This window comes from Procambarus clarkii, chromosome 8, assembly GCF_040958095.1.
Source record: "Procambarus clarkii isolate CNS0578487 chromosome 8, FALCON_Pclarkii_2.0, whole genome shotgun sequence".
In the NCBI taxonomy this organism is placed as follows: Eukaryota; Metazoa; Arthropoda; class Malacostraca; order Decapoda; family Cambaridae; genus Procambarus; species Procambarus clarkii.
The window spans coordinates 30,265,499-30,277,708 of record NC_091157.1 but is presented as its reverse complement, the minus strand read 5'-3'; the positions used below and the strand labels follow the sequence as shown (position 1 = coordinate 30,277,708).

Below are 12,210 nucleotides of genomic sequence, written 5' to 3'. Positions count from 1 at the left end.
TTTGGCCTAACAAAAGTCGTGAACAATTTCTTTAGTATTTCGCCATCCATGTATTTAAAAACAATTCTGAAGTTAGAAAGCGTGGCATAGGCTCCTCACACAACGTTCTTTGTGGTCCTCAGGTGATAGTTTCTAACTAGAACCACCCCTAGATCTTTATCAGAATTCTTTAAAACTTTCTCACATAATTTATAGGTTGTGTGGGGTCTATTCTCCTATTCCACATTCCATAACATGGCATTTATTCACATTAAATTCCATTTGCCAAGTGGTGTTCCATATACTTATTTTGTTCAGGTCTTCATGAAGGGCATGACAATCATCCAAGTTTCTTATCCTTCCTATTATCTTGGCATCATATTGTGTGTACGAATAATATCCGCCAGTAGGCAGGAACTAGTAAGACGCACAGTGGAGGTACACCTACAGGGATTAGAAGGTAAGATTGAAGATTAAGCCACCCAAGAGGTGGCACGGGCATGAATACCCCGTAATAGAAGGCAAGGGGCCTGTAGTGGTTTCATAATGAAACTATAGTGTTTACGTCGGGTCTTAGAATCCCGAGAGGCCAGAAGGCCGAGAGAGAGGCTGTGTTAAGGTTACCAAGAAAAAGGATATTGTTGAGATTCTTTGTGAAAATAGTTGATAAATTGATGCGTTGAATTTATAGTAAAATATAACGGGATAATTTATGACCATTTCTAGAAGACTAGGATACTAGAGTAGGATAGTCTTAGAATGTCTATTGATGGTAATAATTAGTTGCAGATTAATGTATATTGATGTGCAAGACATTTGAACTGAATTTCGGAGAAATCGTAGTTATTATTATTGCCCTTGCCTTGTGCGACCTTGGGTTGGAGACAAGGTGGTAGCTGGACAAAGTGGGAAAGTTACGGAGAAGAAAGGCTTAAGCTTGACGTTGCCATGTGAGTAACTGACGAACAGGCGGTCAGCGATGTTTGAAATAGGCTACGGCAAGGTAGGTGCTTCCTCTCCTAGAGATTAAAAATGTTTTTTCCTGTTTTTTAATGTAAAAGTAGGGCGAGCCTTGTCTTTCCGGACAGTTGGGAGAGTCGGAAACGGGGTGATCCCCCCACGTTACCTTGCAGTATATACTGGCTGCCTGTCCCCCGACACAATTATATCTGCTTTGGAGAAATATAACGCAGAGACAAAAATCGTCCCAGAACCAAGTCGATACTCGTACCAGGAAGGGTTGAGGGCCACAGGACTGACAGTACTGCAAACCAGACATGACGGAGTGGATCTCATTGAATCTTGTGAAATACTGATCAGTTTGAAAGATAATAATACAGACCATGTACAAAGGGAGACAGCTTGTAGCTCAACAAGCCACACAGCAGGACAGAAAACAGATACTGCTTTCTCACCCATAGGCTTATAAACCCCATGGAATTAACTACCCAGAACCCAAAAATGCCAACATATCACTGGAGTTAAATATCCAGTTTGAGAAAATTCTCGGGAAAATGGTGGTGATGAAAGTGGGGGGGGGGGGGTTAGGGTGAATTTTAACAAGCCGCCAGCTTACTGTCCCTGTCCAGGCCACTAAATAAATGACGAGTCGGGTAAATATCCCGATTTACTAGCCATCGCTGGCGACAATTACAAAAAAAAAATTGAAGCATGGGCTGATGCCTGTTAAGCTCGCGTATCACAGCGGGTGGTGGGGGGGGGGGTAGTTCTGTGACGTAATAATTACATTTGTAATTAATTTCCTTATTGATAGGAAGCCTGTACATTCCAGTTCCGATGACCATAGTGCTGGAAAGCAGGGATAGAATGGTGGAATAAGGATGCAGAAGATCTTTATTGTTTAAGATTCGGCTACTTGAAACAAAGTTTCAAGTAGCACGGGTTATGGTGAGCCCGTAGTAGACTTACCTGGCACAGGAGCGGGGCTGTGACTTGGGGAATATCTTTAGCAGGGAACTGGATTTATAAGGTGGAGGAGGAGAGGTACCGTAGGGCCTCGCCGCTGAGTGGACCAACCCATCCTCAGACCAAATCCATTCTATCCAGCGGTCGACCCCAAAGACTCGTTCATAAATTTTAACATTGTTCATTCAAAATATAACTTTTCTCAAATATAAATTAATATTATTATATATTAGCATATTGTGCATATTTAGGCACCGGTTAGGTTAGGTGTTTAGGTTCTGTTGCCGATTATTGTATTTGTATTCAACCCGTCCTCACACTAGGTTGTTTAAAGCAGCGGCAGTCATCCCCAGACGCATTCGTCATTTTTAACATACTGTGTATTAAACATTGGTTTGTTCTTGTATATAAGTTATTGTTATACATGAAAATCTTTGTATAGTTAGGCGTAGGTTAGGTGTTTAGGATCTGTTGGCGATTATTTGTATTTAAAGTACGTGAGTGAAGTATTTATAGAATTGTAGTTCGAACAGAGGACGTGAGCGAAGCACTTGTCCCGGAAGTGTTCGGACGTCGTCAGTTGAGTCGTGTGTAAACCGCTTTTCCTTCTTAAACAGAGGGTTTGGCGGCTGGATTAACGAGCTTGAATCTTCGTATGCGAGGACGGGCTGCATTTACAGCGTTAGTAGTAGAACAAAAGTAGTCACCAAAGCACTGTTGAAGTGTTCGGATGTCATTCGTTGAGTCGTGTGTAAACCGTTTTTCATTCCTAAACAGGGGGTTAGGCGGGTGCATGGAATTATTTTTTTGGTCTTTGTTTGGAGGATGGGCTGGTATATGAAGGAAAAGCACTTTACACACTACTCCCAACTGATGACGTCCGAACACTTCCGGAACAAGTGCTTCGCTTACGTCCTCTGTTTGAGCCACAATTCTATAAATGCTTCACCCACGTATTACAAATAATCGCAAACAACCTGAACACCTAACCTAACCAATGCCTAAATATGCTAATATATAACAATATTAATTTATCATGTGGGAATAATAATAGGGAATGACATTGCAGACGAAACTGCAAAACTTGAAACTAAAAGAAATGTAGACATTTACATACCACAGAGTCTATCACAGATTAAGAAAGTAATTAGAAACGGAGCCATGCAAAAGGTGTACAGTGACCACAACACAGCAGTTGCAACATCAGGATCTGCGGGTTGGTACAAGAATTCAACCAACTACGATCCCCTTTGTTTGATGAAAGGGAACAGTAGAGCAACAGAAGTACACTTACATCGCATCAGGCTTGGATACCCATGTGCATGGGAAATAGGCTTACAGGTTCCGGAAGATGAGAGGAAATGTCAGCACTGTGGAGAAATACCCGACAGACCACGAACATTATCTGACAGTGCACAGTTACAGCCACAACAGACCACTGGAACATTATCTAACACAGTGCACAGTTACAAACCCATTAAGATTTCAAATTAGATTCAACAGAGCAGAAGTTGTTGTTAAACACGTGGGACAAAATCTTACTGAAGCGACCATACAAGTCACAAATACTCCGCCCAAGTAAAACAAAAACAAGCAACACTTAGTGGGCCAGCTAGAGGCTTAAGGCTCGAGCAGGAATATCCCTGCCCCCTCCCCCCCCCCCCCCCTCCCTCCCCGAAAAAATCCTGTTTTGAATGAACAGCCTGTTAAAATGTATGAATGCGTCTTTGGGGTCGACCGCTGGATGGAATGGACTTGGTCTGAGGACGGGTTGGAGAAAGAATTTGGCAAAGTTTCTTTCACCCTGATGCAACTGTTCACCTAGCAGTAAATATGTACCTTGGAGTTAGACAGCAGCTACAGGCTACTTCCTAGGGTTTGTGCGTGCGTTAGAGAAATAAATATATATGTATGGACATAATAGAGGAATAATATATTAGAAAGGTGGAGTCGAAGAGATAATAGCTAGAGTTGCTGGCACAAATAGTAGTGTAATAGTCCAACCACTATGTACTAGTGGGTGGTGGTGGCGGTGCTATGGGATGAATAGATGCGTCATTGTTGCAGGATGGTCAGTGGTGGTAAGGGTCGGGTGGCCTTGTGCTGAAGCTGTGTGTGTGTGTTGTTATGCTTCTGGTTGTTCTTTCATCAACTGTCTCCGTGCGGCTTGAAGAGTAGGTTTCATCATGACTGAGGGTAGCAGATGATTCGGTGGCTGGTGGTTCAGAAGTTAGTGTTGCAGGGTCAGTAGGTTATCGCAGGAGTAAGTGTTGTTGCAGGAAGATGTGTTAGGGTCGATGTTGCAGGTTCGGAAACTGTTGTTGGAGCAGAGTTTTCGTCGTCTGGTTCTGTTATAGTCGACAGACTCGCTTAGAGTAGCCTCTGGAGGGGCTGTTGTCAGTGCCCGCCATCTTGTCAGCAAGATGGAGCATTACAAGCGTCATACTACTAAATGTTTTCGGCTGTGGCTCGGTTGTTGGCGAGGTCGGTCGCTGATTTTGGGCTTTTCAGGGACTATTTGGAGGCGAGGTTCAAGGAAATTTGAGACAATAATATAAGTAAAATCTCAAAAGAATAGAGTAGCGATCGGTCGGGTGGGTGTCAGTCGGCCGAGCGGACAACACACTGGACTTGTGATCCTATGGTCTTGGGTTCAATCCCAGGCGCCGGCGAGAAACAATGGACAGAGTTTGTCACCCTATGCCCCTGTTTCCTAGCAGTAAAAATAGGTACCTGGGTGTTAGTCAGCTGTCACGGGCTGCTTCTTGGGGTTGGAGGCCTGGTCGAGGACCGGGCCGCGAGGACACTAAAAAGCCCCGAAATGAACTCAAGATATGACTCGAGAAGATAGCTTGGCAAATTTCTACTCTCCTCTTAGTCCCTCAAGGGGCTCACAAATCCATACAGTACGCAAGTCATATTTTGCATTAAACCTTTCAAAGAGTAATACTAAAACTGCATTTTAGTATTACTCTTGGAGAACAGTGTTCGTATCTCCTAGGAATTCTGTCATTTTGGAGGTGAGGCAGCTGTACTGTGCTAATTAGGGCAGGGAGGGCTGGTGTTTGAGCTGCAGCCCGGCCAGTGGTAGACGAGGCTGGTCTAGCCATAGTCATTTTTTTCATATCTTCCTGTCTTGAGTGGATATTCAGGCGAAAATATCGGAATGTGCTCAGTCATAATACTATAAAGAATTTATGGGTAGCAGTGTAGGTCTTGTAATTGTATTCCTGGGAGCAAATGGTGCCTTTCCTGATGAAGTGGTAATATTTATAGCTGTGTGTGTGTGTGTGTGTGTGTGATGTACGTTTTAAGCTTGTAGTTAGGTTCCCCAAGGTCAGACATTGGTCTTATCAGGATGCAACACGACAGTTGCTTAACTCTTGGGTACGTTTTTTTTTTAGTTCTAGATTAACAGGAGCCCGCGATCATTTAACAAGATTAAGATGATTTAACAAGATGATCGTTAAATCTTATTTTCTTGATAATTACTAACAAGATTAGGTGAAAGAAAACTCGCCCAAGCAGGAATCAAACCCAGGATCCCCGATTGAGAATAGAGCAAAGCCAACTGTACTTTTTCTTTTTAAGTCTTGTTACCATCTTAATGGGCGTGTAAAGGAAAAGTCAAGAACGGAAATAAAGAAATTAAGGTGCAAATTTTAGACAAGAAGAGGCGCTGTGACATTAAATTTATAGCTGATAACAGGTTCCGAGAGAGTACTGGGCCAAACCCATTTCCGGTTCTTCTGCTGGTCGGTACTAGGCTGACAAGGCCAGGTTACTGTAGCCCACAGTCACTGTCACACCACAGTGTTGATAAGCGCCACGCCATGCTCCTCTCACTTCCTGTCTGGCTGCTACTTCATCACCCGCTCCCTTCTACTTTTTTTTACGGGCTCACCATAGCCCGTGCTACAGGGATACTTCGTCCTGAGTCGCTTAATCTTTAACAACAACATTCTACTTTTAGGTATTAAATTTGATAGTACCTGTTGCTACTATCAATGAAATATGCGAAATGTGGACTGTTGTACTAAAAAAGTTGTGCTGCTTGTATTATATTTTTATGCTGCTTGGAATTCAAAAGGGCATAACCTTCGTCTAAATTAGCAGTCTCAGAAAAGAATCTTAGAATCTCAATGACAACTTAGTACATGTATTTTTGTTGGAATGCGTTTAATTTAATGATAACATCGCCTAGTACACCAGCTGAGAGGCTTGGCTTGAACAGGGGCTGGTTTGCACCTACCACACACGAAGCCTTACATACGCAGTTGTTGTTGTTGTTTAAGGTTCAGCTACTGGGAACTAAACGTGCCAAGTAGCACGGGCTATGGTGAGCCCGTAGTGGACTTACCTGGCACAGGAGCGGGGCTGTAGTTACATACGCAGTTGTAACTAGTATATATATTTGCCTCTATCCTCAACGGTTTGGTGTAGATTGGAGTTATCGCGCATTCTAATAAAAAAGCAAGCCACCCGAGAGGTGGCATGGTCATGAATAAACGCCCAATAATACAGAAGGGGATTAAGAACGTGGTGGTTACGGGCTCACTATAGCCCATACTACATGCACATTTTGTTCTGAGTAGCTAAATCTAAAACAACGAACGGGGTGTGACTGGGTGGAGTGAGTGTGAAGGGTGAGGGGAACGGGGTGTGACTGGGTGGAGTGAGTGTGATGGGTGAGGGGAACGGGGTGTGACTGGGTGGAGTGAATGTGAAGGGTGAGGGGAACGGGGTGTGACTGGGTGGAGTGAGTGTGAAGGGTGTGGGGGACGGGGTGTGACGGCGTGGGTGGAGAGCAGCAGTTTAATAATGACATTGTGGCAGTCAAGCTATGATGTTGCACAGACTGCCAAAACGGCGCAAGGCCATGTGATTAGACAGCAGGGACATAGAGATATACTCTTAGAGAATGACTGTGTGAGGGAAGCTCAATAAGAGGTTCCCGGAGGTCTTCAAACCAGAACCAGGGTGTTGTTCAAGTACGGGTGGTAACAGACGACCAGAAACACTAGACAGAATTGAAGTTAATGTAGAAGAGTTAAACCTCCATGGTGTAGTGGTAAGACACTCGCTTGGCGTTCCGCGAGCGCTATGTCATGGGTTCGTATCCTGGCCGGGGAGGATTTACTGGGCGCAATTCCTTAACTGTAGCCTCTGTTTAACACAACAGTAAAATGTGTACTTGGATGAAAAAACGATTCTTCGCGGCAGGGGATCGTATTCAAGGGACCATAGGATTAAGGACTTGCCCGAAACGCTACGCGTACTAGTGGCTGTACAAGAATGTAACAACTCTTGTATATATCTCTAAAAAAAAAAAAAAAAAAAAAAAAAAAATCCTCCGGGTATCTTTTTTAACAAACAGCAAGGCAAGACCAGATATCGTCGCGGTTACTGATGGCATCTTGTTACCCATTAACTATAGTATTCAACAATACACTCCAGACGGGAGAGCTAGCGGATATTTGGAAAAAGGCAAATGTAGATCCTGTATTAGTGGCAGAGGGACATATGAAACACTAAACCATAGACCAGTGTCATTAACGTGCATTCCGTGCAAGATTCTAGAAAGTCACCAGATTAAGAATTGCAGAACATTTGTGTAATAAAATTTTTAAGACACGACACAGCTTCAGCTACACAAGTCTTCCGGCTTGATTCCTTATTCTGATAGTTACAACACGGCTTCAGAGAGGGGAAGTCTTGCTAAACAAACAATTGAATTCTATGACTGGTCACCAAAATCAGACGAAAGGGATGAATGGGTAGACTGCATCTTTCTAGACTGCCAAAAAGCTTTTGATATTTTTCCTCACAAAAGACTAAGACAAGTTGGAGATGCAAGCTGGGACAACAGGAAAGGCACTGGACTGAGTACGGGAGTACCTGATGGACAGAAAACAAAGGGTCACTGTCAAAGGATGTCAGATTGGAGAAAAATCGAAAGTGGTGTTCCACAGGGTTCTTGGGACCATTGCTCTTTTCAATTTATGTAACAGACATCGCAGAGGGACTGAGCTCATTCATGTAGATTTTTTTTTTTTTGTCCAGGGATATTCTTGTGCGGGCCCTAAGCCTCTGGCTGGCCACTAAATGTTACTGGTTTCTGTTTTACTTTTGCGGAGTATGAGTGACTCGTATGGTCGCTTCAGTCTGAATGTATTTCGTCGACATTTGTTTAACAATTTCTTCTGTTTTGTTGAATCAAAGTTGAAATCTTGTTGGGTTTGTAACTGTGCACTGTGTTAGACAATGTTCCAGTGGTCTGTTGAGCATTTCTCCAGTGCTGACATTTCCTCTCATCTTCCGGAACCTGTAAGCCTATTTCCCATGCACATGAGTATCCAAGCCTGATGCGATGTAAGTGTACTTCTGTTGTTCTACTGCTCCCTTTAATCAACATAAGTGGTTCGTAGTTGGTTAAATTCTTGTACCAACCCGCAGATCCTGATGTTGCAACTGCTGTGTTGTGGTCACTGTACATCTTCTGCATGGCTCCGTTTCTAATTACTTTCTTAATCTGTGATAGACTCTGTGGTATGTAAATGTCTACATTTCTTCTTAGTTGCAAGTTTTGCAGCTTCGTCTGCAGTGCCATTACCTATTATTCCCACATGACTTGGCACCCAGTTGATAAGTACCCGACGGCCTTGACGTTTGAGTGTTTGCATTAATGCTATAATCAGATGGATGTTGTCACGTATGTGTCCTTGTTGCAAGGTTTCAATGGCAGTTATCGAATCTGTATGCACAACATGTTGTTGGTGTTCAGCGAGAGCAAGTTCCAAAGTCTTTTCAATGTTTTGAATGGCTACCATCTGTGTTTGTAAAGTTGAACACCCATTTCAGTCTCTCCAACTAACTACATAATTTCCTGCTTTAACTGCAGCTCTGGTTTCTTGTCCCTGCTGGTCTACTGATCAATCTGTGAAGCTGTCGGATGCCAACTTTACTTCTATATGCATCTGTGCAATATTACGTAGCAGATGAGGATTATTCTGGTTCTTTTTTTTCTTCAAGAACCATAATCTTAGGCCGGCTACACACGTGCAGTTTTAACTGACAGTTATGACTGTTCAGTTATAACTGTCACAGTTCAAATTGACGTCAGTTAAAAATGAAATGCACACACACACACACACGCACACACACACACGCACACACACACACGCACACACGCACGCACACACGCAGTTCAATCCCTCAGTTTTACCATGGATTCCGAGGAGTACGATCTTGCCGCTCTTGGTGTATTCTTTGTAATGCTACAAGCAAATAGGAAAAAAGAAAACTAAGAAGCGTAAGCAGTGGTGCAAAAAGTGGTTACTAAGGCAAAATCAAAGTTCTGATATTAAATTGTTAAAAGAATTAAGTGAAGAACCAATTGATTTTCTCAATTATTTGCGCATGACTGAAACTGTGTACCAAAAGCTGCTATAATTTGCTATAGGCAACATCTTTCTTTGTGCGGTCATGATACTCTTCACTTTTAACTTGCCACAGGCAAGGTTCAGATCGATAGAGTTCAATGAATTCAACAATCACTTGGTTTTGTTCACGTGCCATCTCAAACTGCACTCACCGCTACCACCTGTAGAAATGAGAAGTTGAGAACTGTACAGTTACGAATCCCCACACACGCTCAGTTCAGTTACTCCTTTCAGTTAAAAATATGGAACATTGCATTTGTCGCAGTTTAACTGTACAGTTCTGTTGAACTGACGAAATGAGCAACTGAGATACCCACACACGTGCAGTTTTAACAGAGTTTTAACTGAACAGTTAGTTATAACTGTTCAGTTAAAACTGCACGTGTGTGGCCGGCCTTAGTCTGTTGGCAGCAATTCTCAAGGAGCTTGCATAGCGAAGCTGAATGTGTTTCGTTGACACCCTTCTCAGTGACTGTATTTGTTATGTCGAATGTATTGTTGGTGTTTATCGCACAATGGGTCCACCTGTTGCTATTGGAGGCTCTTCTGTCCAGAGTTAGTGCTCCAGTGATTATATCTTTTAAGTGCACCGATTATTGGTCTAGTCAATATCTTGGTCAGCATGCACGCAGCAATCCCTTTTACCCTTATTTCAATCGACGTTAGCTTGGTTTAGATTCTTAGTTCAGTATTTTAGTCCATCTTGGAGCCCCTGTTATGACTCGCAATGCATCGTTTTGAATAACCTACACGTTTGCCCACTGACCAGGAGAAAGAGTGAGTAAGGCAGACGCTGTATAATCAACTAGGGAACGAACGGCGTGAATATAAAACATTAACACTGTCTCGCTCCTAGACGGGGCCCTGTCATTGCTTTCAATACAGTCAGTCGTGATTTTTGCTTTCTCCTTTAGATATTGAATATGCTTGTTAAATGTCATTTTAGAATCTATCCACACTCATAGATATTGATATTGTGTAACCCACTGAAGGTGCCTGTCTGGAGTGTTGCCGCCTAGTCTCATTGCCTTGGACTTCTGTGTAGATAAGTTTAGCCCTAAAACGCTGCATTCAGATGTTACTTTATCTAACGCCCCTTGTGCTTTATTTAGAAGTGAAGGGCCTGTAATGACTAATGACATACACGCCATTCTCGGGTGGCGTGTATGTTTTATACATTATTAAAGTTCCTCTTGGTAAATATCCCAGTTGGCCTTTTTTTAAACTGTACCTTGGTTCAGCTATCATCAGCATAGTTTAGTAATTTATTACCTTCTGTAAATGTCATGGTAACGAGGTTTTCCATAAGGATGTTAAAAAGACAAAGACCAGGACTGAGGACTCCTCCTTGTGTTGTCCCATTCTCGTGCAAGTGGTAGTCCGACACTTGTCCTTGCAACTTTACTCTGGCTTACCTGTGACGTAGGTAATCTTGAATCCATGTTAGCATATTTCCCTTTACACATTTTTAACTAAGGTGTGTAAAATTGCTTGCAGGCTTGCAAGTTCGAATGTTTTTTCTAGATCAAGGAAGATCACTATAGCTGGACCCGAGTTAACTGTTTCTAGTAATGTTGCTATGCAGTTGGCAGTACCTACTCTTCTAGTGAAGCCAAATATGTGTTTATGCAGGTCTCCAGTCTTCCACAGTAGCCTATTTAAGACCATCCGTTCTGCAGTTTTACTAATGCATGATGTTAATGAAATGGGTCTGTAATTGCCAGGTTCTTTCGGCTTAGGAATCGGTATGATGTTTGCTTTCTTCCAAGAGGTCGGTAGTTAGCCTTGCTGCCAAGATGCATTGATGACGTCCAATATTCCTTGTTCTCCAGCAGGACCTGCATGTGCGATCATTGAGTATGTAATGTTATCAGCACCTGGTGCAGTGTCCTTACCACCTTTGTTGCCTCTGATTAGTTCTTGTTTGGTGAAGGGACAGTCACATTCGTCATTTATAGCCTTATGAATGGCTGTCAACCTCTCTTGTTTTAATTGTTCTTGCTGCCTTCTGACCATTGCAGGAAGCAGATATGAAGCTGTTCTTTCTGCAAATTGGAGGGCAAGTCTCTCAGCCTCCTGCAATGGTTGAATACATGCCTGTGGTCGGGCTGGTCGACCTGATATAGTTTTAATCTGACCCCATATCTTGCCAAGACTACTAGGTTCATTTAGAGTTTGACACCACTCAAATCATCTTGCCTCCTTTGCCTCACTAGAAACTCGTCTTGCTTCAGATATCACCGCTCTTAGCAGAGTTCTTCCTTCTGGTGTGGGGTTTCTCTTTAGATGTTTTCTGAAGATGTTGATTCTGTAGTTCTGTTCTTTAACTTCATTTCTATAAAACTAATAGTTTTTTCGTTTTGCGTTTCCTTAGATAATGATTGTAATAGCTTTGTTTGCAGCAGCTGCAATGGCTTCCTGCAGATTGGTCTCGTGTATGTTCAAATCCTCAGATGGCGTGTATGTTGCATACATTATTAAAGTTCCTCTTGGTATATATTCCAGTTGACCATTTTTAAATTCCACCTAAGTTGTGCAGGTGTTGTAGGTGGTGGTTGTATGTTTAGTGTTGTGACAGTAGCATAGTGGTCACTGGTGATCACCAGGTCTACTTCCCACTTCGCCTGATGCTTGAGTGCTCTTGAGATTAATGTAAGATCAAGGGAACCTCCTAGAATGTGAGTGGGTTCCCCAGTGTTGAGAAGTGTAATTTCAGGTACTTCTCGCAGAGCTGAAGCATTGCTGAATCTGCATTGACTGGCCCGGTCACATCTAACTCTTGATTATGAGCATTTAAATCCCCAGCAATCGTTACATTGTCATGCCTGGCCAAGGCAAGCACGGCCTCTGCCTCTGGTCTACG

At 42.9% G+C, this 12,210-nt stretch overlaps 1 protein-coding gene across 4 annotated transcripts in view; it reads left to right on the top strand.

Moving 5' to 3' along the window:
• LOC123767765 (uncharacterized) overlaps window positions 1-12,210 on the top strand; it is a 67,377-nt gene that overhangs the window by 30,279 nt on the left and 24,888 nt on the right. The window lies entirely within an intron of this gene.